This window comes from Lithobates pipiens, unplaced genomic scaffold, assembly GCF_037356315.1.
Source record: "Lithobates pipiens isolate NorthernLeopardFrog02 unplaced genomic scaffold, aLitPip1_a1.2 Scaffold_28, whole genome shotgun sequence".
NCBI classification, from domain to species: domain Eukaryota; kingdom Metazoa; phylum Chordata; class Amphibia; order Anura; family Ranidae; genus Lithobates; species Lithobates pipiens.
In genome coordinates, this window is record NW_027507789.1 from 57,232,860 (window position 1) to 57,258,434 (window position 25,575).

The following is a 25,575-nucleotide window of genomic DNA, read 5'->3' on the forward strand; positions in this document are numbered from 1 at the left end:
CACCAGCCCAGGACCTCCATATCCAGCATCTTCACCTCCAAGATTGTCTGAGACCTGCCACCTGGACAGTTGCTGCAACAATCAGTTTGCATAACCAAAGAATTTCTGCACAACTTGTCAGAAACCATCTCAGGGAAGCTCATCTCCATGCCCGTTGTCCTCATTGGAGTCTCAACCTGACTGCAGTTCATCGTCATAACCGTCTTGAGTGGGCAAATGCTCATATTCGATGGCATCTGACACTTTGGAGAGGTATTCTCTTCACAGATGAATCCTGGTTTTCACTGTACAGGACAGATGGCAGGCAGCGTGTATTTCGTTGTATGGGTGAGTGGTTTGCTGATGTCAACGTTGTGGATCAAGTGGCCCAAGGTGGCAGTGGGGTTATGGTATGGGCAGGCGCATGCTATGGACAATGAACACGGGTGCATTTTATTGATGGCATTTTGAGTGCACAGAGATACCATGACGAGATCTTGAGGCCCATTGTTGTGCCATTCATCCACGACCATCACCTCATGTTGCAGCATGATAATGCATGGCCCCATGTTGCAAGGTGAAAAAAAGTGGCTGATACACAGCAACTAATAAACTCCGCGCCACAAAAAATAATAAAAAAATATCAAATTAACCTATAATCAGTGAATCAAACAACTAATAGCTGCTCCCTAAAAGAACAAGAAGGATCTGTAAACAATTTCTGGAAGCTGAAAACCCTGTTCTTGCATGACCAGCCTACTCACCGGACTTGTCACCCATTGAGCATGTTTGGGATGCTCTGGATCGGCGTATACGACAGCGTATTCCAGTTCCTGCCAATATCCAGAAACTTCACACAGCCATTGAAGAGGAAAGGATCAACATTCCACAGGCCACAATCAACTCTACACAAAGGAGATGTGCTGCACTGCATGAGGCAAATGGTGGTCACACCAGATACCGACTGGTTTTTGGAGCCCCCCCCCCCCCCCCAATACATTAAAACTGCACATTTTAGAGTGGCCTTTTATTGTGGCCAGCCTAAGGCACACCTGTGCAATAATCATGCTGTGTAATTAGCATCTTGATAAGCCACGCCTGTGAGGTGGATGCATTATCTCGGCAAAGGTAAAGTGCTCACTAACACAGATTTAGAGAAATAGGCCTTTTGTGTAGATAGAAAAAGTCATAGATCTTTGAGTTCAGCTCATGATAAATAGGGGCAAACACAAAAGTGTTGCGTTTATAATTTTGCTCAGTGTATATTCAATGTGTTAAACTAATAAATGCTGAGGGTTTAATACAACTTTAATCATGTAATGTGGTTTACAACAGTTTCATTCTTTTTGGCAGTTGTCTTGAATCAGCTTTACAGTATTCTTGTATATTGTTCATTAAGCATGAGCTGTACTATACAATGGAAGCTACAGTTGCTACTTAAGATATAGCACTGATAGTATCCTGAAAACCGATTTGGCTGAATGATTCACAATACAGTGTAAAAGACACAGGTCATGGGTGAACCAGTTCATATAGAAATTGTCATTCCAATCTGATAGAGCAAGCACTTTAGTCAGGAAACTTCCAGTAACAACAGTAGAAAAACCTTTAAAAATTGTTACCGGCTGTAATCTATTTTTTACGTTATTTTGTGAAATATGCAATTGTCAGAAACCATGAATCAGACTGAGACAGAAGTACAATCAAATCACACTTGTTTATTAAAAAAAATAAAAAGGTAAATAGAAAAAGCGTAGTAAAGCATAGCCAGAGTCCAGTAACCAGATCGGGTAGTCAGCCAGGCCAGAAGTTAGGGATCCAAGTAGAGCAACAGCAAGCAGGATAAGGAGCCAGAAGGGATGTCAGCAAGCCAGTTTTTAAACAAACCGCAGGAGATGGTTTCTAGTGATGTGACCAAGGCGAAGGCAGAGGTGAAGTGAGCTGGAAGGCTTTAAGTAGGCAGGTCAGACGAGCATCATCAGGAACAGCTGGTAACTGTAGAGAGAGAAGAGAGCTGGCAATTAGCCGACAGCTGAGCGGCCAGCCCAGAGAAGGAAGGGCTAAGCCAGCCCTCACAGCAATTCAGCAATGCTTTATTATTTATAAATTATTTTATTTATAAATAATAATTTTATTATTTATTTAATTATTATCTTAAGCAGCCCTTAAACATTTTACCCTAAAGGAACCCCTAAAATAATTTTTAGGTCTCAGGGAGCCCCTGCTAAAAAAAATTTAACTGGGCTCAATGGGAAGGATGCCCTTTATATTGGTGGTTGGTGGGAAGAATCTCCCCTTACAGTGGTGCCCAAAATTCCACCCTTAAGCCTGGTACACACAATGAGAATATCGGATGAATGATGGTCCATTTATTTTTGCATGCTAATCTCATATCGAGAACGGATAGGTCACTAGAGTTATGAAAATGCTCATAAGACAGAATACAAACATAGCAGTAGCTACATACAGTATGTAGCGTGGTGTTCCGATGGCAGTACGAGCAACTTCTTGTCTGCTGTCGGAATACAAAAGAGTTAATCTGAAAACTTCTCCATCATGCAGAAGAAACTGCCATTCTGTCATTCAGGAGAAGCCTTGTTTTTTATCAATGAACACAAGGCTTCCTCTGATTGGCCCAGGTGGAAAGACAAGCGGATGATGTCCCGATTTCCACCCGCATCAGTGGAAGGCTTGTATTTATTGATAAAAAATACAAGGCTTCTCCTGAATGGCGGAGAAGAACTCGGGTTGACTTTTTAATTTCAGCAGCAGGTGGGAAATCGCCCGTTTTGCTGCCAGAATACAGCGCCGCTTACAGTTTGTAGCTAATGCTACTACTAGGGCTGGGGAAAAAATCAATTTGAATCTTGAATCGAGTTGAGAGGTCAAATTGATTACAATTTTTAGCAAATCAATTTTTTCAAAAAAATTTCACCAGAATCGGCACTGACACCGCGCCGGTCCTGAGGAGCTGCGGGCAGGAGTTTATAGGTGAGGCCGTGGCTTCGGCCTAGTCTGCGAGGCCTAAAAACACCTAAAAACTCCTGCCCGCAGCTCCTCAGGACTGGCACGGTGTCCATCAAAAAATAAAAAAAATAAAAACTTGATTCAAATCGTGAATCGAGTTTTTTTTTTTTTTTTTAAATCGCTGATTTTTTGGGGGGAGAAAATTGTCCAGCTCCTCAGGACCGGCACGGTGTCCATCAAAAACTTGATTCAAATCGAGTTTTTTTTTTTTTAAATTGCAGATTTTTTGGGGGGAGAAAATTGCCCAGCTCTAGCTACTACAGAGTATTGCAGCACACACTGTGGCCACATAATTTTATAATGGCAATACTTCATTTGGGCCAGCTTGGCCCAAATTAACTATTTAAAGTGATAGAAAACATAGAATTCTACTTTAAAGAAATTTAACTGATTTGTTAGAAACCTACTAATATACCCTAATAATATACTGTGTATTAAAGTGGTTCTAAAGGCTCGTGTTTTTTTTTACCTTTATGCATTCTATGCATGAAGGTAAAAAACCTTCTCTGAGCAGCAGCCCTCCAATACTTACCTGAGCCCCATCATGATCCAGCGATGTGCACGAGAGCCACGACTCTTCAGGGACGCTTCCTCTTCATTGGCCGAGACAGCAACCGCAGCCAGTAAACCAATTAGGGGGCAAAGCTGAGTTGCAGCTTTGTGTGTGAATGTACACGCAGAGCAGCAGCTTGGGATCGAGCCTGCTTGGGTGCCCCCAGAGCAAGCAGGCTGGCGGGGAACCTGAGAAGAGGAGGATCTGGGCTGCTCTGTGCAAAACCACTTCATAGAGCAGGTAAGTATAAGATGCTTCTTATTTTTAAACAAAAAAAAGGAGACTTTAGTATCACTGTAAGCGCTTTCAGAAGCTACCTTTAACCATTTCCCGACCGACGCAAGCCGATGTACGTCGGCAGAATGGCACGGGCAGGCATATTGGTGTACAGGTACATCTGTTTTTAAATGCCATCGTCTACGCCCCCCGCCGGCGGCGCGCTCGCGTGCCGGTCGGGACCCCCGTGAGTCCAGTCGCGATCGTCTTACGGGGCGGCTGAAAGGGCAGATGCCGTTGTAAACAGCATCTCCCCATTCTACCTAGCAACCTTGTGATTGAAGCAGAGATCAGTGTTCACTAACACAAAGCCCAGCCCCCCACAGTTAGTAACACGCCCCTAGGAACACTTAACCCCTACACTGCCACCCCCTGGTTAACCCCTTTGCCAGTGTCATTTACACAGGCATCAATGCATTTGTATAGCACTGACTGCTGTATAAATTACAATGGTCCCAAAAATGTGTCAAAAATGTCCGATGTGTCCGCCACAATGTCGCAGTCACAATAAAAGTCGCTGATCGCCGCCATTACTAGTACATTAAATTATTAATAAAAATGCCATAAAACTATCCCCTATTTTGTAAACGCTATAACTTTTGCGCAAACCAATCAATAATCGCTTATTGTGATTTTTTTTACCAAGAATATGTAGAAGAAAACGTATCGGCCTAAACTGAGGGAAAAAAACTTTTTTTATATAAATTTTTTGGGAGATATTTATTATAACAAAAAGTTAAAAATGATGCGTTTTTTTCAAAATTGTTGCTCTATTTTTGTTTTTAGCGCAAAAAATAAAAACCGCAGGGGTGATCAAATAGCACCAAAAGAAATCTCTATTTGTGGGGAAAAAAAAGGATGTCAATTTTGTTTGGGAGCCACGTCGCACGACCGCGCAATTGTCAGTTAAAGCGACACAGTGCCAAATCGCAAAAAGTGGTCTGGTCATTGGCCTGCAAAATGGTCCGGTCTGAAAGTGGTTAAAGGCGCTATATAAAATAAAGTTCATTTTTATCATTATTTTTATTGTTATTATATAATATTATATACTAAAATAACCTAGGGCCACTATTACACTCTGTGTGTACTAAAGGGAATTTTCACTTTGTGAGGGAATTATTCCTAGAGCTCAGTGAATGCGGTGAAACTTCGCTTTGCAAAGAATACCCCAATATGTGCAAAGAAAGTTAAAAAAAAAACTGAATTTTTGCTTGCATATGATTGGATTATGGAAGTCAGCAGAGCTTCACCGCATTCACTAAGCTCTAGGGAAATTCCCCTACAAAGTGCAACTTCCCTTGCAAAGTGAACAGAGTATTTCTCATTAGTAAATCAGCCCCCCCCCCCCCCCCCCATATGTTCAACCTTGGTGTTCTGTACACGCTACAGGGTGGGTGCAAATAGATTGTGCACTTTGCTAGTGCAGTTGCATTCTGTAAGGGCAATTGCTCCGGAGCTTAGTAAAAGAGGTAAAGCTCCACTTTGCAAAGAATGCCCAATCACATGCAAAGAATATTAAAAAAAAAACAGCATTTTTGCTTGCACATGATTGGATAATGGAAGTCAGCAGAGCTTCACCTCATTTACTAAGATCTGGAGCAAATGCCCTTGCAAAGCATATGTTCTGTTTGCCTTCAGTGAATCAACCTCTGTATGTTTGTGTACATAGATGTAAATGTAGTCATACAAGCTCCCTTTGCTGTGGCTGGCTGTCTATAAAGCTGTAATCACAGCGGTGAGCCAGGAACACTGACCTCCTAGCTGCTCATTACCGACAGCGAAAAGCCTTCTGAGCAAAAAAAGTCCTAAAATACTCTACAGTCCCAAGGGGGCTTAAAAGTTATGTCTTGGAGAAGTAGCATCATCCAACGAGTGGAATTACAAGAGTCTTTTGTGGAGCATAGCTGATATATAAAAGCAGAATATTTTTCCAATGAAGACTTTAAGTGTACGTACAGCCAAAAATCTGTTTTCCAGTTGTGGAAACGTAGGGAAGAACCCCTGTCTGGGTTATAGCGCTATCCAGGGCTCAACTAGAGAGCCTTGGTGACATTGTTTATACTAGATAGTGTAGCAAAGTCCCGGGCCCCTGAAGCCCAATAGTGACCTCCAGAGTTAAGGACAGCTGACATCCTTCAGTGTAGAGTGGGTTGCAAGGCATGGCGGGTGTAATGCAAGATGAACAGGTGGGCACCAGACACTTTTTGCATGCAAAGAGATTTATTTTCTCTTAAACAGAACTGTGAGAGAGAGGGTTAGGGCCAGGACACCCTTAGGTAGATGCAATGTTAATTGGCAGACTCCGAGACGTCTATAGGTAGACAGCTATACAGGTGAAGGCATCCAGCTGGACACCACTTCTGTATAGGTAGGACCGCTGTCTCCTATGGCAACATAGGAGTATAGGGTATACCCCCACTTTTAAGTACACAATGGTGTTTATTTACTAAAGCTGGAAAGTGCAAAATCAGGCTCACTTCTGCATAGAAACCAATGAGCTTCCAGGTTTTATTATCAAACTGTCTTGCCTACACACGGTCACACCAAATTCCAACCGCCAAGAACGCGGTGATGTACAACACGTATGACGGGACTAGAAAAAGGAAGTTCAATATCCAGTAGCCAATAGCTTCCATCTTGTAGTTGAATCTTAGCATGCGTGAGTTTTTGCACGATCGGAATTTCCGATAGAAAGTTTTTCCAGAACATGCTATCAAATTTTTGCTGGTGGGAATTCGGCCGATGGAGCATACACATGGTCGCATTTTTCTGGCCGAAATTCCGATCGCTTGTACGCAGCATGACAGGACACAAAGATTTGCTCCCACTTCCTGATTTGGCTACACACAGGAAATGGGGTGGAAATCTCTCCAATGGGACACAGTTGGCAAAAGGAAAAAACTTTACACTATTTAAAAATGAAAAAGAATCTTGCCTTAGATATTCGTTAAGTTTATAAAAAAAAGGTTAAATATGCAGAGCTTTACTTGGCATTATAACTAAAGTCTAAAGGTCATTGAAGTATGAAGTCATCCAAATTCCTCTACATACAGCGTGTGTTTTTCCTTGTATGTGAAGGTGTTTGTGATGACTGAAGGTTTCCCACTTTGATGGTGAATCATTAAATCTAAAGTCAATGTAGAAATCTTTTACTTAACCCCTTAAGTACTGGCCTGTGTTACCCCTTCATTATCAGACCATTTTTCAGTTTCTGGTGCCATGATACTTTGACTGACAATTACTTCCTCATGCAACACTGTACTCAAATCTGATATCATTTTTCAACAGATAGCACTTTATTTTGGTGGCATTCAATAACCATTATTTTATCATTTCCCTTACTTTCTGTTAAAATAAAAATGCCAGGACAGTCTAAACACCCCAAAATGACCCATTTTTGGAAAGTAGACTCCCCAAGGTGATCTCATTTTTGCCTCAATGTTTTTTTGAAAATGGAGAAACATGCTGATAATAAAAGGCATTTAGGTCATATACAGAAGGAGGAAGTGAAGGGGCTAATCTACAGGTTACATTGTGGGAGGATGGAGATGAAGGGGTTAAAGTGCAGATGTGCAGGATAAGGGAGGTAAAGGGCTAAAGGAACACTAAATTATATTTTTATCCTCCAAAAATAATCCATACACATCCACTATTTAATAGCCTTGTAATCAGATTTTCAGCAATTGTTTCTCATTGTGTTTTTCTGCCTCCTTGTAACTTCCTCTGTGAGCTCATGAACCTATCCTTGTCCCCCTCACTTTCATTTGTTTGGAATGGGCAGAGAATGTTAGTTGCGGCTATGTGCACTGCTTTACGCACACTACAAATCCCATAGTCCAACCATTCTCAACCAAGGTTCCGTGGAACCCTAGTGTTCCTCCAAAGGTTGCTAGGGGTTCCTTGAGCTGCGGCCGATCAACCTCCTATCTTAAGGTGTCTGCATAGTTCTGGGGTCAGTGCCACTTGGTAGAGCCAGTTGCATGAAGCCAACAATCTTTTAAGCCATCCGTAGGGATTGCATTTTGACCACCACTGTAAGGGCTGTCTCATTCCACATGACCACAAATGTAAGGGGCATTTTTTTTCATTGACCACCAATGAATTGGTAAGGGTTCCTCAAGACTAGAAAATGATTTCAAGGGTTACTCTGGGGTAAAAAGGTTGAGAAAGACTGTCATAGTCCATAGTCCATCTCAGGAGTGAGCAAGAGAGGGTGGTTATGTTCCTACATAAAGTGGGACAATGGAGAATGAACGTTGTCACCCTATAGCAGGAAGTCAGATCACAGCAGCAAAGGAAGGAATTTGCAGATTTGGAGGAGGCTGAAAATAGTAGAAGGCACTTTTTTGAGTTAAGAATACATGATTGAATAGATTTTTTTTTAAACCAGAGTATAGTGTTGCCTCCAAAAACAGGTCACGTAGAGAGACACTATGGAGATCAGGTTTATAAGGAGGGGGGGGGGGTGAAAGGGTTAATAACCTCCTCTGGTTATGCCGTGATTGTACAGTGCTTGGGAACTTTTGAATGGCACGGAGGTTTCACATTCAGGAAATACTTCATATGAGCATGCATGGGTGAACGCTGATGCACAGAAGCGTCATTACACGGATATGGGCATAGTTAGCTATTCCATTATATGGTTGGCTGTACACGCCACCTTCCAGGAATGGGAGGAAGCCAGGAAAATTAGCGCCACTTCCTGTCTATTTGACACAGGAAGCAATAAATATAAATCTGTGTAAAGTTCAGATTTTATTGCCGTCTGGATCATCAAGAGGTATGGAACGGGGTATTAGACTCACATTGTTTCCATCTAGTGAGATTTCCAGTGTACTTCTCTCTTTCTACCAGTAGATGTCACCACATACCCTTAGTTCCTTAACCACTTCAGCCCCGGAAGGATTTACCCCAGGCCATTTTTTTCGATACAGCACTGCGTCGTTTTAAATGTCAATTGCGCAGTCCTACGACATTGTACTCAAACAAAATTGACGTCCTTTTTTTCCCACAAATAGAGCTTTCTTTTGGTGGTATTTGATCACCTCTGCAGTTTTTATTTTTTGCATTATAAACAAAAAAAGAGTGACAATTTGAAAAAGAAAACAATATTTTTTACTTTTTGCAATAATAAATATCGAAAAAAATTAAATAAAAAAATGTCTTCATCGGTTTAGTTTAGTTTTGATGTAGTCTTCTACATATATACGCAATAAGCGTATATTGATTTGTTTGGGCAAAAGTTATAGCGTCTACAAAATAAGGGATAGATTTAAGGCATTTTTATTATATATTTTATTGCGGCGGACAGATCGCACACTTTTTGGGACCAGTGACATTATTACAGTGATCAGAGCTAAAAATAGCCACTGATCACTTATAAATTACACTGGCAGGGAAGGTGTTAACACTATGTTGATCAAGGGGTTAAGTGTTCCCTAGGGAGGTGTTTCTAACTGTGGGGGAGTGGACTGACGTGGAGTAGAGAGAGATCGCTGTTCTTGATCACTAGGAGCAGACAATCCCTCTGTACTCCCCTGACAGAACAGGGATCTATTTGTTTACATTGACAGACCCCCGTCCTGGCTCTCTGTGGAGCGAATGCGGGTGACCGGCAAACATTTGAGCCAGCGGCGCACGCGCCTGCTATAACTATTAATCTCCCTGACGGTATTCCCGAGTGTGGCTCGGGGTGAAATTTCAGAACCAAAAGCGGTAACCCTGAGCCACACTCGGGATTGCATCGCAGGATCCATGAAGAGTGGGCTTACCTTATCACCTGGATCCAGCGATGTCCCCCCACTGTGTGATTGGCTCGTCCTCTGCTCGATCTATCACAGAGCCGAGCTCCGTTCCCTGCAAGCGCTGCAACGCACGAGGACGGAGAACGGCGCCAAATTCAAAAAGTGAAACACACACTATCCATACAGTATAATGTACATTACTGTATGAAATAATTTCACATCCCCTTTGTCCCTAGTGGTCTGTCCAGTGTCCTGCATGTAGTTTTATATTATAAAAACTGTTTTCTGCCTGGAAACTGGAGATTGTCCACAGCAACCAAAACTGTCCCTTTACATCAAAAGTGGTTTTAGACCAGCTAGAAAACAACGATAATAAATTAGAATCACTCGCAGAATTGAGGGATAACGATTTGTGGGGTGATCCGTCATCAAATACTGAGAAGTAATGACACTGACAATTCTGCAACTTAGCAAATTTCTGTGTTTTTGATTTGATTTACATTACTGAATAATTTTTATTATTATTATATTATTATTTGTTATAATTATTCATAGTTATTTATTATATTTTAATTTATGATTTTGTTTTTCAAATTTTATCATACCCGGGATGTCTACTAGACTCTGGTTTGGACAGATTTAAGTGAGTTATTCCTAAGAATTACAGGCCTACAATATAAAACGCCAAATTTCCATGTAAAATAATTGTACCGCTTTCAGCATCAAAAATCTGAAATAATCATAACGCCAGGGAGGTTAAACAGACCAACGTACAGCTACGGTGAATCGCGCAGCCGAGCCAATCTGTCACAGTAGAACTGTGGCGGCTGGTCAGCAAGCAGGTAAAGGAGTTTTAATAGCAGAAGGTTTTTTATCTTAATGCATTCTATGGTCTCTCCTCTTGATTGGCTGAGACACAGCAGTGGCGCCATTGGCTCCCGCAGCTGTCAATCAAGGTCAGTTAGCCAATCAGGAAAAAGGGGAAGGGCCAGGTCGAGGCTCCGTGTCTGAATGGACACACGGAGCTGTGGTTCGGCTCAGGTGCCTCCATAGCAAGCTGCTTGCTGTGGGGGCACTCAATAGGGGGGAGGAGCCAGGAGCACAGAAGAGGGACTCGAGAAGAGGAGTATCTTGGCTGCTCTGTACAAAACCAACTGCACAGATGAGGTAAGTATAACATAACATGTTTTTTCTTTTTTTTTTAACCAAGACAATCACTTTAACCTCTTTGCGCAGAGCACACGCGCCCGGTTCTTGGCGCAGATCGGACGCATATTTACATGCATTAGCACTGTTGCCAAGAAATCGTGCCTTGCTCAGCAGAAATTAATAAAAGAGAGCGCACTGGCCTAGTGCACTATCCAATAAATATTTATTAAAAATAGGTAACAATAAAATCTACTCAAACTAGACACCCCCAGATCGCTTGGAACCACCAGTGTGTGTGTATGTGGGGGGAACCTAGTCTAGGTTCCTTCTGGCTGACAGGTCTCTTCTTCAGAGCCAAAAACTCCCTGCACAATGACTGGCGGCTCACGGAAAGTTCCCTGGACACCTTCTTTTTGTACCCAGTGATAGTAAGAAGACATTTCCCTGCTTGTAATTGGCATTCCGGTTTGGCCAGACACTTCATTCCAGTTGGACAGTGGAGCAGGTCACAGTGACTGGCCACAAGCAAATCTGCTTAACCGCTTCAGCCCCGGAAGATTTTACCCCCTTCCTGACCAGAACACTTTTGCGATTCGGCACTGCGTTGCTTTAACTGACAATTGCACGGACGTGCGATGTTGCACCCAAACAAAATTGACGTTTTTTTTCCCCCACAAATAGAGCTATCTTTTGGTGGTATTTGATCAACTCGGTTTTTATTTTTTGCGCTATAAACAATAAAAGAGCGACAATTTTGAAAAAAAAGATGCAATATTGCTATAATAAATATCCCACATAAATATATAGAAAAAAATATTTTTTTTCTCAGTTTAGGCCGATACGTATTCTTCTAAATATTTTTGGTAAAAATAAAATCGCAATAAGCGTATATTGATTGGTTTGCGCAAAAGTTATAGCGTCTACAAAATAGGGGATAGTTTTATGACATTTTTATTATTATTTTTTTTTTTTTACTAGTAATGGCGACAATCTGCGATTTTTATTGGGACTGTGACATTATGGCGGACACATCGGACAATTTTGACACATTTTTTGGGTCCATTGGCATTTATACAGTGATCATTGCTATAAAAATGCATTTATTACTGTAAAAATGTCACTGGCAGTGAAGGGGTTAACCACTAGGGGAGCGATCAAGGGGTTAATGTGTTCCCTAGTGTGTGTTCTAACTGAAGGGGGAGGGGACTGTGTAGGGGAAGAGATAGATCGCTGTTCATACTCTGTATGAACAGACAATCTGTCTGTTCTCCCCTCAGAGAACTGGGATCTGTGTGTTGACACACACAGATCCCGGTTCTCTGTGTGCCTCGAGCGATCGCGGGAGCCCGACGGTGATTGTGGGCGAGCAGGGGGCACGCGCGTAACAAGACAGCGATTCACGCATCCGAGCCATGTTGCCGCAGTACAACTGCGGCGGTTAAAGAGGCAAGCCTTCAGCAACCTACCATATGTAATTAATGTGTGCCTACACCATAGCCACATGTAAGCCCCACCCACTGAGATTTCCCCTTTACTTCCTGTCTTGGTGACAGGTGTCAGACAGAAGAGGAAGATAAAAGAAATCTCCTCCATGAAAACACAGATAGCATATAAAATCTCTTCCCCGCTCCATCCAAAACTAAAGAAAAATGTTTTGTCTGGAGCTGGGCTGACATCAGAGCCTAGCTCTATGTTTAACAATAAAAATCATCATGTTAGGCCCTTCGTTCCCTATTGGACCCCATGGTTTACTATGATAGCCCAGATGTGTATTTTAGTTGACGTAGAGCTGTGGCTAGTTTGTATTAGCAGCTCTTTTAATTAATGTATGATTATGTGTATATACAGATCTTTATAGGATTAAATGCTTACAGATTACCGCGCATTAGAAACATGTACATGTCTAAGTATTTAATCCCTAAAGGAACGTTGCAGTTCTCTCGGCCTAATATATTTTGTTTATTGCTCTTTGAATAAATAGTTAATAGGAAACAGTAAGTTGGTCCTTAGTTGGGATTCATCTTCCATTGTGGTTAAAGGGGCGTTCCGGCCGCCTTTTTATTTTTTTTTAAAGTCAGCAGCTACAAACACTGTAGCTGCTGACTTTTAATAAGGGCACTTACCTGTCCAGCGAGCCCAGCAAGTTTCCTACTGCACATGCGTGAGTCGCGCGGCGCTTTGCGAATGGCCGCGTTGTTTTCTGGGACACCCATATGTCCCAGAAGGCAACGGGGCCACTTGCCAAAGAGGAGGAAGCGCCGCGGAATAGGAAGAGCCAGATTAGGAAGATTGCCTAGCAACAGCGTTTCAGATAAGTTAAAACATTTATTTTTATTTTTTTTAGAATATTAATGACATTTTTTATTTTAGGGTGGCCCTCCACTTTAAGTCTTTACAGTGTTAGTTCACCTTTTTTTTATTTATTTTTTATGAAAAGGTGAACTAAGGCTGGATTCACACCTATGCAGTTTTAGTGCTTTTTGCATTTTGCAGATTTGCACTACAGAACGTGTTCCATAGGAAGCCATATTACATGGACTGTAGTGCAAATCTGCAAAATGCAAAAAGCACTAAAACTGCATAGGTGTGATTCCAGCCTAATACCCTACACCCTCTCCACCCTCCTGCCCACCACCCCCACCCTAAAGAACAAGCAGGTTTGATGTTGCATAATCAAACCACTTTTTATTTGATTTTATAGGGAATTCAAAAATATTTATTGTGTGTTTATGGATACACACTATACAATTGATAATGGAATATAAATTACACTCTGCTCTGCTAACCATTACATTGGGGTTAATTTACTAAAGGCAAATCCACTTTGCACTACAAGTGCACTCGCTGTAGATCTGAGGGGAAGATCTGAAATGAGGGGAAGCTCTGCTGATTTTATCATCCAATCATGTACAAGCTAAAATGCTGTTTTTTATTTTCCTAGCTTGTCCCCCTCGGATCTACAGTGACTGCACTTCCAAGTGCACTTGCAGTGTACTTGTAGTGCAAAGTGGATTTGCCTTTAGTAAATAACCCCCATTGACTCATTTTCATTTTCTAAGCCCCCAGTCACACTGGTGCGACTTGCCATACGATTTGACAGTTCCAAACCACATGATAAGTAGCAGCCCATTGCTGGCAATGGAACCGTTCATATAGGCGTGACTCATGTCTCAGCCATTATGAAACAGGTTCCTGCACTACTTTTTACCGATTTCATTGCAACTTGCATAGACTTCTGTTAAATGAAGTTGTAAGCCGCAATGAAATTAGCAGTAAAAATTTTCTTTTAAAGTAGCGCGATTTCAAAGCCGCACCGGTGTGAAGTGGCTGATTGTCTAAAGGCACATAGGGGTTAATTTACTTAAGGCAAGTAGACTGTGCACTTTGCAAAGTGCAAATGTACTCTACAAGTGCAGTTGCTCCAGAGCTTAGTAAATGAGGTAAAGCTTCAACTTGTAAAGGATACCCAATCACGTGCAAGGAAAATATTTAAAAAAATGCAGTTTTGCTTGCATGTGATTGGATGATGGAAGTCAGCGGAGCTCTTACTTTTTTACTAAGCTCTGGAGCAACTGCTCTTGCAGAGTGCAACTGAACTTTGCAAAGTGCACAGTCTATTTGCCTTTAGTAAATCAACCCCATAGACTCTGCACTTTGCAAGTGCAGTTGCACTCTGTAAGGGAATTTGCTCCAGGGTTTATTAAATGAGAGGATGCTCTGCTGACTTCCATCATCCAATCATTTGCAAGCAAAATGCAGTTTTTAAATTTTCCTTGCATGTGATTGGGTATAAAATACAAATTACTTTTAATCGTGATATCCTGGAATGTGCCGATCAAGTTTGGGAAACTAAGGGGGTTATTTACGAAAGGCAACTCCAATTTGCACTGCAAGTGCACTTGGAAGTGCAGTCACTGTAAATCTGAGGGGTAGATCTGAAATGAGTGGAAGCTCTGCTGATTTTATCATCCAATCATGTGCAAGCTAAAATGCTGTTTTTTATTTTCCTTGCATGTCCCCTCGGATCTACAGCGACTTTACTTCCAAGTGCACTTCAGTGCAAAGTGCATTTTACTTTAGTAAATAACCACCTAAGCAGGGGCGGACTGACAACTCATGAGGCCCCCGGGCAATAGGAGATTATGGGGCCCCCGGGCAATAGGAGGTTATGGGGCCCCACAGTATACACAAACACGCACACACAGTATACACAAACACACACAGTATACAATCACACAGTATACACAGATATGTTTCTATTGGCTGAGAAATTACTGGAGAGGTGGGGCAGCTATAATCTCAGGATTTTTAGACCAAAAGGATGTCGGTAAGGGACATTTCAGAGACAGATGTAAAAAAAAAACACACAGATTTTTACATACTGTCCCTGGTTTTACTGAGGCTGGCAACCCTGATGGGGCCCCCTAGTGGCTCGGGGGCCCTCGCCCATTGCCCGAGTTGCCAAATGGTCAATCTGCCCCTGCCCCTAAGACCTATAGGTGACAGATCAAAGAGGATTTATTACAGAGGTTTGTACCCTTCACTTGCACTCTGCGGATCTGTCATTGACTGTTATAACAATTAGGCTGTTGTCTGCAATCTGCTGCTTTACTTTACAGGGCCCATGTAGATCTATGCATGTGAATTTTTTTTTTGTAGCATTAGGCAGGTGCATTGTCATGCCTGAAAGGGTGTTTGTTTTGGGGATTGGCATGCATTTTGCCTCGTATTTTAAATTAAATGAGACTATAGAGTTAACATCGATTGACCAGGGCTTGTTACTACCAGTTGCCAACTCATTAAAACATGTTATATGCATAGAAAAACCAGACATGTATTTTTAAGAACGCACTACATGATATGGAAGTTGTGCACATTTTACATTACATTTTAACATGTTGCAATATATGCGTTAAGATGTATCTTTGTAACAGAGCCCTAAAATTGATCACTGACAGCACAGTGATGGGAGGCCATGCCCTCGTGTCCTCTTCACCTCGCCAATCATGAAATAACTGCTCATTGCTGACATATTGATGAAACGATGACAAAGTTTGTAAATGTAAGTAGTACAGATATGTTCATTTAAATCACATTCATGTTTCTAAAGATTTCCAAATCCATCTTGCTCTAGGCTAGACAAGTACTAGCGTCAATCTAGGCTGTCATTTCCAGAATCTCCTGTAGGTGGGGGTGTTGCCTTTTTCCATTCTAAGGCTGAGGTCATCCCTACAGTAAATTTAGTTTACATAATTTTTAATGATATCCTTTTGAATGTCCTGTTTTCAATTAGCGGAAATGAAAAACAGTTTAATTAAGGTAAAGTAACTGCGTGTTTCTAGAAAACCTCAGACAGTTTGTATGTGAAAAGGACAAGGAGATGCATCAAAGCAAGCTATATATAAATAAAATAAATATACAGCTTTTTATATTCACACGTTCTTCTATTTCTTCATTGTTTTAAATGATCTTAACCACTTCAGCTCCAGAAGATTTTACCCCCTTCACGACCAGGCTATTTTTACTATTTAGTACTGCGCTAGTTTAACTGGTAATTGTGTGGTCATGCAATATTATATACAAACAAAATGTATATATTATTTTTTTTTCACACAAATAAAGCTTTCTTTTGGTGGTATTTGATCACCACTGGGTTTTTTATTTTTTGTAATATAAATGAAACTAGACGGAAAATGTAGAAAAAAAATATATATTTTTTCATTTCTGCTATAAAACATATCCAATAAAATAAAAATCTAATTTCTTAATACGTTTTGGCCAAAATGTATTCTGCTATATGTCTGATAAAAATCCCAAAAAGTATATACTGATTTCTTTGACTTGTTTGCGTGAAAGTTATAGCACCTACAAACTATGGTATAGATCAGGGATATGCAATTAGCAGACCTCCAACTACAAGTCCCATCATGCCTCTGCCTCTGGGGGTCATGCTTGTGGCTGTCAGAGTCTTGCTATGCCTCATTGGACTTGTAGTTCTGCAACAGCTGGAGGTCCGCTAATTGCATATCCCTGGTATAGATACTGAATATTTATATATTTTTTTTCATGCTACTAATGGCGTGATCAGTGACTTATAATGGGACAGCGCTAGTGCAGTGGGCAATAGACATGTGCACACTGAAATATTTTGTTTCAGAAATTTCGTTTTCATCTGAAAAATACATTTATTTAGTTACTCCCGAAATTCATTTTTATTTATTTTGTTTTTCGTTAAAAATTGCATTCGCCTGAAAATCCAAATGAATTAAGGTCGAATCTGTCATTGAAGTCTTATGGTGTCTGTCGAATGTTCGAAGAAGATTTGACGGAGCAGCTAAACTGTATGACTCCGTATAGTTTAGTTGCTCCGTCGAATCTTCTTAGAACTTTCGACAGACACCATAAGCCAAAGATTCGACGTTTGTATGTTTTTTGCTGCTTTGTCGAATCTTTGTCGTTCATGTTGAATGTATATAGTTTAAACAGAAAATGGACTGGTGATAGTGATCACTGATCAGACAGGTAACAAGATAGGGTATATAGAATCTATATAGAATCAATCTATAATATAGAATCTATAATAATAAATCACCCCCCCCCCCCCCCACGGGCAGTCTCTGAGGCTATCACAACACTGGGTTATTTTCCCACTTACCTCTAATGAATTTATTTTAGTAGGGATTCTCTGAGACCTGAAAGTTATTTTAAAAGAGAAGTTTGAATATCTTAAAAAACAAACAAAAAAACTATACATACCTAGATGGCTGCAGCACTGATCCTAGGCACAGCTGTCACCCCGCTGCCTCTAAAACCAAGAACTGAGCGATAAAACATGGCTTGGTCTTCAACCTGCAGAGAGCTGGTGACTATTAGTCAGCAGTTCTCTGCTCTGCTCCTCAAGTGCTCACTGGAGCGCTGAGCTGTAGAGGGGGTGGGAACTTCTGGCTCAGGCTCTTAGCAGCTCGCTAACAGAGTGAGCCAGCTGATTGTCCATGCTTCTTGGTGGATCCCATATGTCCGGGATATTTTTAGAGCCTGGACGGGGTCACAGGGGTGCAGAACTAACTGCATTCCTATGACCCCCGGGACAAGTATAGCCAAAAAAGTTCCTCTGGGGTAAAAAGTTTGAGAAAGTCCGGTTTCAATCATTTTTAGGTGCTAATTTCATTTCCATTTCAAATCCATTTCCTGCATAACTGGGTGTGGTAGGGGTGTGTTTGGTGCCTAAATACTATATAATATATTGGGTCCCTCTTTCCCTTTTGCGGAAAATTAGGAGGTATGAAATCACACATAAGCTTATACCCAGTGCCAGGACAAAGTCATCTTGAGCCCAGGGCAGACATGCCAAACTGAGCCCCACCCCCAAGAAGTATAAGCATTTAGACAGCAAAAATCTTCCCACAAAAACACTGAGCACTAATCTGAATTCTGAGCACTAATCTGCATGCTTAGGGCACTTATGCTTATAAATGCCCCCTTCTGAAATCCCCCCATCTCAGCACAAATCTTTGTGCTGAAAAATAAAAACCCGCTCCTGGCACAAATTCTCTAACCCTAAAATTTCCCCTCCTAGTACACATCTCCTCCCACTTCAAATCCCCCCCACCAAGCACAAATTGCCTCCAAAACCCCCCACCTAGCACTAATCTTCTTCCCCCATCCCCCTCCCAACACAAATCCCCCTAAATCACCACTTTTAGCACCTCCCCAAGATTCCCCTCCTAGAAGAATACTTACCCCTTCAGCGCCCAAATTCCCCCTAACACAAATCCCCCCCATCTCCTTTTAGCGCCCCCCCCCCCACTTCACATGATACCACAGTGCCCAGGGCAGATGCCCCTCCTGCCCACTCCTTGTCCCTGCACAGCTTATACCACATACGTTTTTTTCTCCTGATGAATGTAAAAATGTGCTGTCGATTAAATGGCATGGCCATCTCTCTACCACCAATATTCACATGTCAACTGTGCCTTATGATGGTTCCAGCCCAGTATATTAGCATGCCTGCAGTCAAAGCTAGATACCTTCCTGCTTTCAGTACCAGCTGGTTTAGCTGCCACTGTGAATCAGATTTTAAAAAAATATTAAGGAAAATTCCCTTGCTTTATTCTAAAATTTGAGCAGTCGATTCCCCCATCCACATTGAACAGTATGGATAGAGGAACGTCCACTGCCAGCTATTGTATCATGCAGCGGGGACAGCCTGAATGCCCAAATGTTTGGATGTTCATTTTTCAATTGACTATTGTTGAGTCGAGAGGTGCTTGCATGGCCACTCAAGGCTTGAATTTCACCCGATTTAGTAGGAATCAAACAAAATTCCAGCTGTGCATGGCCAACTTAATGAAACTAAAAGCAATCTCAGACAGGGCACTAAAGATCCTTATTTGCAGGAGGTGATAGAAATGACTTTGTGTGTGTGTGTACTCTAAAGCTGGTCATAGATGGATCAAGATTTGTCTGTCTCAGTTTCAATCCACGTGTGGCCATTCCTGTTAAGCAGAAGTCAATTGTTAGATCCATTGAACACGAAAGGGAGGCCCAAAGCGGAATGATGGTTTGAAGAGGGGAAACAGGGGAGTAAGGGGTTAAGAGGCTGTTTAATTACGGTAATTAAGGAGGGCTTACCTGATTGGGGGGTAGCCTCTGGCTGGAGTGGGGTCTAGGGAAGTTTAAGGAGGGGTGGCTCAGCCCTGGCGCCCAGTAGAGCTCAACGGGCTCAGGTAACATCTTCCCACCCACCCTCTCTATTCTGGTCAGTTTCGGGAGCATCGAGAGTAAGAATGTCATGGCAGCTGGGCGGTTGTTGGCCTTTGATGGCAGAAGAAAAACTAGGATAAGGAAGGGTTCGGGACTTATCGGTGATATGTGTCCTTCTGGTATATTCCAGTTAACGTCGGTTTAGCTGGAATATTGTACTGGTTGCACTGCAGTTAGTGAGTTGTTTCCGAGCCGGTGTGTTGTGGCTGGAGGCTTATTATGTTAAAACGTACTGCAGTGCATATTTGGAATACACTGTAATTTGGGGTGCCTTCAAAGACCAACAGGCTTAGTGACTGATATATTTTCTGTTATAAGGAATGTTTTTCTCTCGTTTATGTTGAATTAAGCTTATTTGTTAATAAAAGGGCTGCTACGGCTATCTTGTTACTCCATCCATTTTGTGGTCTCCATTAATTGTAGGTAATGGTATGGGATGGGGGTGGAGTATGGGTTTTGGCCTAGTAACTATTGGCTAAGGTTGGTGACATCCTTTCTGCACCGGTCATGTTGAAAACCTTTGTTGATCAGCTGCTGCAGCCACTTATCCGTGAATTCTGACCGAGTCCCGTTAGAATAACACTTTAGCTGATTGCTAAGAGTACAATCAAAGTCCATATGAGAAGACTTTCTTTGACACAGGAACATTAAAGCACAATCATCATACAGAATATATATATATATAGTATACTAGACTGACTATATATATATATATATATATATATATATATCAATCAAATACACTGCCACTAACTGAATAACCTGCCTGCTTAATCTAAGTCAAACTATCTCTCTGTCCACCAACAACACTACACACAGCAGTCGTGTAAGCGGGCTTATATAGTGTGGGGCTTGGACTTAGTCCCCCTGAGCCATGATTGGCCAAAGGCCTTTGTCCAATTATGGCTCTCTTAGCAGAGGGCACTGATTGGCCAATGCATGCAGGTCAGGTGCATGCTTTGACCAATCAACATACAACAAAGCACTGCGATCTTGCAGTGCATTATGGGGTGTTCTGCAGCGCTCAAATTAGCCGCAAATGCCCCCATAATGTTCGCTCTTTTCGGTCACTTCAACCTCAAAACATACCTTAATATTTTTCAGGTTGAACACAGTATGTTATTAAGCTTGTCTTTTCTCTCCATCTTATTGCTCAATTGCAGCAACGTTGGCTGCAGTAATTCAACTCTAATTATTGAAAATGAAAAGTCACACTGTCATTCATCATTGCAGGTATGTCGTTAATTGAACAATATGCATTATGTGATTTTAAATACATGTGGATTTTAATGGATTTTATTACCAGGAATTTAGATGTGTGATGCCAGTTGCCATGCCAGCATGTATTTGAGCTTATTACTGTGGAGGTGAAGTATGTACAGATATTTAGCTTGTATTTTAACATGGGGTCCCAAAGCATGAGACTCTAATGGCAAGTCCAGTCTTCTGCATAACTAGGAGAGAGCAATAGAAGGGGTAGGTGTCCACGGGACATGGCCAATGACCAATCAGAGTACCGGCTCCTTGCCGGTACCACCAATCACAGCAGGTCACATGACAGTTGTACACAACGGATGACTTTCTTTTATGCCATCCTTTATGTACAATTGTGTTGCTGTGTGATTGGCAATTTGATCACATGGTACAGACAGGGCCAATCACAGCCCGTCTGAACCAAGTCATTAGCTTTGACCAATCACAGCTAATCAAAACAAAACATACTGAATGATTCAGTTTCATTCAGTAAAATGCTTGCTTATAGCAATGTAATTCACTGCTATAAGCAAATATAATGTATAAAAAAAAAATCCTGATTACTTCCCCAGAGTAGTGCAATGTAAACATTATATTGCTCTGGTCACTATGTGTTAAAAAAAAAAAAAACATACTGTCACCAGTCAGTGTCCCTGATCACTGCCACACCAGGTATATGATGGCTTTACTGCCCTGGTGTAGTATGTAAAAAAAAAAAAACTTGTGAATGTTTATTTTTTTAATTTCTTAATTTTCTCCCAAAAAAAAAAAAATTACAACTTCAAAAACCCGCCATGCGTCTTATTAATAACCTTGGACTGTCTACATTCCAAAAAGGGGTAATTTAGGGGTTATTTCTACTGTCCTGGCATTTTTTGGGCCTCAATAAATTAGATATACATCAGGATTGATCAATTTTCAGATATATACCATAGTTTGTGGATTCTATAACTTTATACAAACTAAATAATATACACTGGTTTAGGTTATTTTCATTCAATTATTTTTTTGCAAAATGTTTTAACAGAAACAAAGAAAATAATGCATTTTTTTTTAAAATGGTTTAATTTGTTTAAAAAAAGTAATTAAACCTTTCATTCATCCTCTAAATTATCATAATTGTTTATTTTAAAAGGAGTATAAAGGTAAAGTAGATGTGAAAACCACTTATTGGTGTAGCACTGTCCCCGTAGGGCTTGCTGAATGTTGACTGCGTAGGCCTCTCTCTGCTTACCTGCAGCTGGTTGCCAATGGTTCCTACTAAGATGCAGAGGGTCCCCCACGTAGGTGCAGAGGGTTCCCACTTAGGTGCAGGGGGTTTCCTGCTGTGTCTTAGGGTTCCCGCTATGCTGCTAGGGATTCCCACCTGTTTGCTTAGGATTTACCACTATGTTCAAAGGAGTTCCTGCTGGATTGCTGAGAGCTCCCACTTGTTCCACCCTTACTGCCGCTTGCTCGTTACTCAAAGACCAGTCGAGGGTATTTGGGTTTTTGGATTTTATTTGGAACTTGGATGGGAGAAGGAATGAGTGGGTGAGTGGGATACTTCAACTGGAACTATTCACAGTAGATATGGACAACTCTCACTTGACCTTACCAGATTATCTGTGGAAGCAGACACACTGCTTTAACCACTTGCTTACTGGGCACTTAAACCCCCCTCAGTCCCAGACCAATTTTCAGCTTTCAGCGCTGATGCACTTTGAATGACAATTGCGCGGGCATACAACACTGTACCCAAATGAAATTTTTATCATTTTTTTCCCACAAATAGAGCTTTCTTTTGGTGGTATTTAGTTACAGCTCGGAGTTTTATTTTTTGCTAAACAAACAAAAAAAGATGCAAAAAAACAAAAAAAAAAAATCATGTTTTAATAGTTTGTTATAAAATTTTGCAAACGGGTCATTTTTCTCCTTCATTGAAGTGCGCTGATTAGGCGGCACTGATGGCTGCATTGGTGGGCACTGATGGGCTGCATTGGTGGGCACTGATGGGCTGCATTGGTGGGCACTGATGGGCTGCACTGGTGGGCACTGATAGGCATAGTTAAGGCGGCACTAATAGGCACAGATAAGGCGGCACCGATGGGCACAGATAAGGCGGCACTGATGGGCAAAGATGGGCACATAAGATGGCACGGATGGGTGGCACAGATGGGTGGCACGGATGGGTGGCACGGATGGGCACTGATAGGTACCACAGATAGATGGGACTGATGGGCACTGATAGGTGGCTCTGATAGGTGGCACTGCTGGGCACTGATGGGCGGCACTGCTGGGCACTGATGGGCGGCACTGCTGGGCACTGATGGGCGGCACTGGGGTGCAGCACCTTTGAGGCAGATTGGGTGGCACTGTGGGTGGCACTGTGGGGTGGCACTGTGGGGTGGCACTGTGGGTGGCACTGTGGGTGGCACTGTGGGCACTATGGGCACTGACGGGGGGCACTGACGGGGGGCACTTACTTTTGCGTTTTATTTAATTTCAGGATGGCACTGCGGGAGGCAGGTGGGCACTGGCTGGTGGCAGGTGGTCCCTTGTATTGATGGCCGTGATCGGGACTGATGTCCCGATCACGGCCGCCGGTGATCGGCTTTTTTTTTTTCTCCTCGCGCTGTCAGCGCGAGGAGGAATAATAGCCGATTACCGGCTCCGTTCTATCACATGATCAGCTGTCATTGGCTGACAGCTGATCACGTGATAAGGGGTCGGGATCGACCCCTTGCACGGATCGGTGATCAGGCGAGTCTCACGGACTCGCCGATCACAGAGCGCGCCGCGCGCGCCCCTCAGGGGGCGCGCAGGCCGCTCGTATCCGGGACGACGTCAATAGACGTAGTCCCGGAAATGTAGGTCCGCGCTGTTGCCGTCATTTGGCAATAGCGCGGATCTGTAGTGGTTAAAGTGGAGGGCCACCCTGAAAACAAAAAAATATTAAAAATTACAAAAAAATATAAAAAAAATAAAATGAAAAAAAATTTTTTTTTTACTTACTAGAAATGCCTGTTGCTAGGCACTTTCTCCTAATCTTCCTCTTCCTCCTCCGCGGAGATCTTCTGTCTTCTCTCTTCGTCGCGGCATCTTCTGGGTAATAGGTCGCGCTGTGTTCTGGGAACTGTGTGTTCCAGAACACAGCGCATCCCATTCAGAAAGCGCTGCGGGACTCGCGCATGCGCAGTAGCTGCGGGACTCGCGCATGCGCAGTAGGAAACGGGCAGTGAAGCCATAAAGCTCCACTGCCTGTTTCCCTTAGAGGGAATGGCGGCGCCGAGACCCGAGAGCCGAGGGACGGGTCGGCCTCGGGCGGCCGACATCGCGGGCGCCCTGGACAGGTGAGTGTGTTTATTAAGTCAGCAGCTGCAGTGTTTGCAGCTGCTGACTTTTTTTTTTTTTTTTTAAACGGACCTCCTCTTTAACCATACAGCCACATGTATCTTTAAGTTAAGGGTTAAGTCTTCTTGCCCTCACTAGCAGCAGAATTAATGCACTAAGTTATCTTCAGGACACTCTCTAGCATCTTCTTTACTGACACCCATCCATTGAACCTTCAAGCTGAAGGGGAGACCCTCACTCGACAGGCCGCAAAGACACAGATCTGTACTCACAGTAGGCAGACTCAGATCCTTCCTGGTGTCTCCTTTCCAGTCAGCTCTGCAGGACCTCTGGGTTCAGCTTATCTCTTTCTAGGCCCCTGGGACAACCATTCAGGGCTGCACGGCCCCCTCCGTGGAGGAGAGGGCAGCCGCCCCTCTCCCTCCTGGGCACTGTTCCCTGGCTCAACTCACCCTGAGCACATGTACTCTGGCTTTTAATGCAGTATCCCACAATGCAATGCAGAACTTTCTTTCTGCCAATTGCCAGGGCTGTAACAAAATTTTTGCACACACATGTCAGGTCCCCTCCCGCTGTCCAATATGCCTCTCTATTGGACCAGTGAGGGGCAGTCAGAACCTGAGTACAATGAGCAGACCTAACCAATAGATCCTGCTCCCTGATAGGCAGAGAGTTTTTCCTGACCATCTTCCTGGTAAGCAGAAAGATCAAAAACAATACTCTCTTCTAGCACCTACCTAGGAGGGTGCTACATTGGTTTTATCAATCCTTAGTTATGTATTCATTCTTTGTTGTTGACTTAACTGGCAGCATGACAGAGATATGTCCTATGTCTATATACCTTATGCTAAATGGTGTTGTCTTCTTCATCATGTAAACAGCAGAAAGTAGGAATGGCAGAACAAGACAATTAGAAGGGGACAGTAAGTATAAATATGACACTGCCAACATCATTGAAACATTAGAGAGTGTGGTTGTAGGCCCAGGCATCCAGGGTTGGTAGAGAACCCTGACCCCATCCACCCAAAGTAGTGCTTATTATTTTTTTACTCCAAGATTTGATGCTTCATTGCGTCAAGTGTATATTCCATTTTCCTTAATAAAGGTGGAAGCAAAAAGAAGCCAAAATGTAGAAGATGACCATATCATGGTGTCCAATGTAACTGGTAAAAAAAACTCAACTTGTAGCATTACTGAAATCCCATATGAATAACCATAGAATACCTTCTGTAAGCATGTATATATGGTAAATAACATATAAAGCCATGGCAAGGGTTTAATATACAGTGCTGAAGCAAACTAAATATTATTTGGTAAGGGTTTACATGTACTTTAACTCTCGTCATCTGCAGCTTGTGTCCAAAGGTGTCCTACAATGGCAGTGTCCAGTTCACAGCTACTAAATCCATCATAATAGCTGCCACAATGTGAAGAAACAGTGTGTATTTTCCAGCTGGTCTGCTTGAGACATGAAGAGAGAGGCGGAAATACCTTAGC

At 42.3% G+C, this 25,575-nt stretch overlaps 1 protein-coding gene and 1 long non-coding RNA gene across 4 annotated transcripts in view; one reads left to right on the forward strand and one right to left on the reverse strand.

Annotated features, from left to right (window-relative positions):
* SEPTIN9 (septin 9) overlaps positions 1–25,575 on the forward strand; it is a 381,698-nt gene that overhangs the window by 110,613 nt on the left and 245,510 nt on the right. The window lies entirely within an intron of this gene.
* On the reverse strand, positions 1,678–24,540 carry LOC143934855 (uncharacterized). The gene is made up of 2 exons (XR_013263388.1): positions 24,351–24,540; positions 1,678–1,974 (listed from the first exon to the last, which is right to left on the reverse strand). It is a non-coding gene; the product is annotated as an uncharacterized LOC143934855 (long non-coding RNA).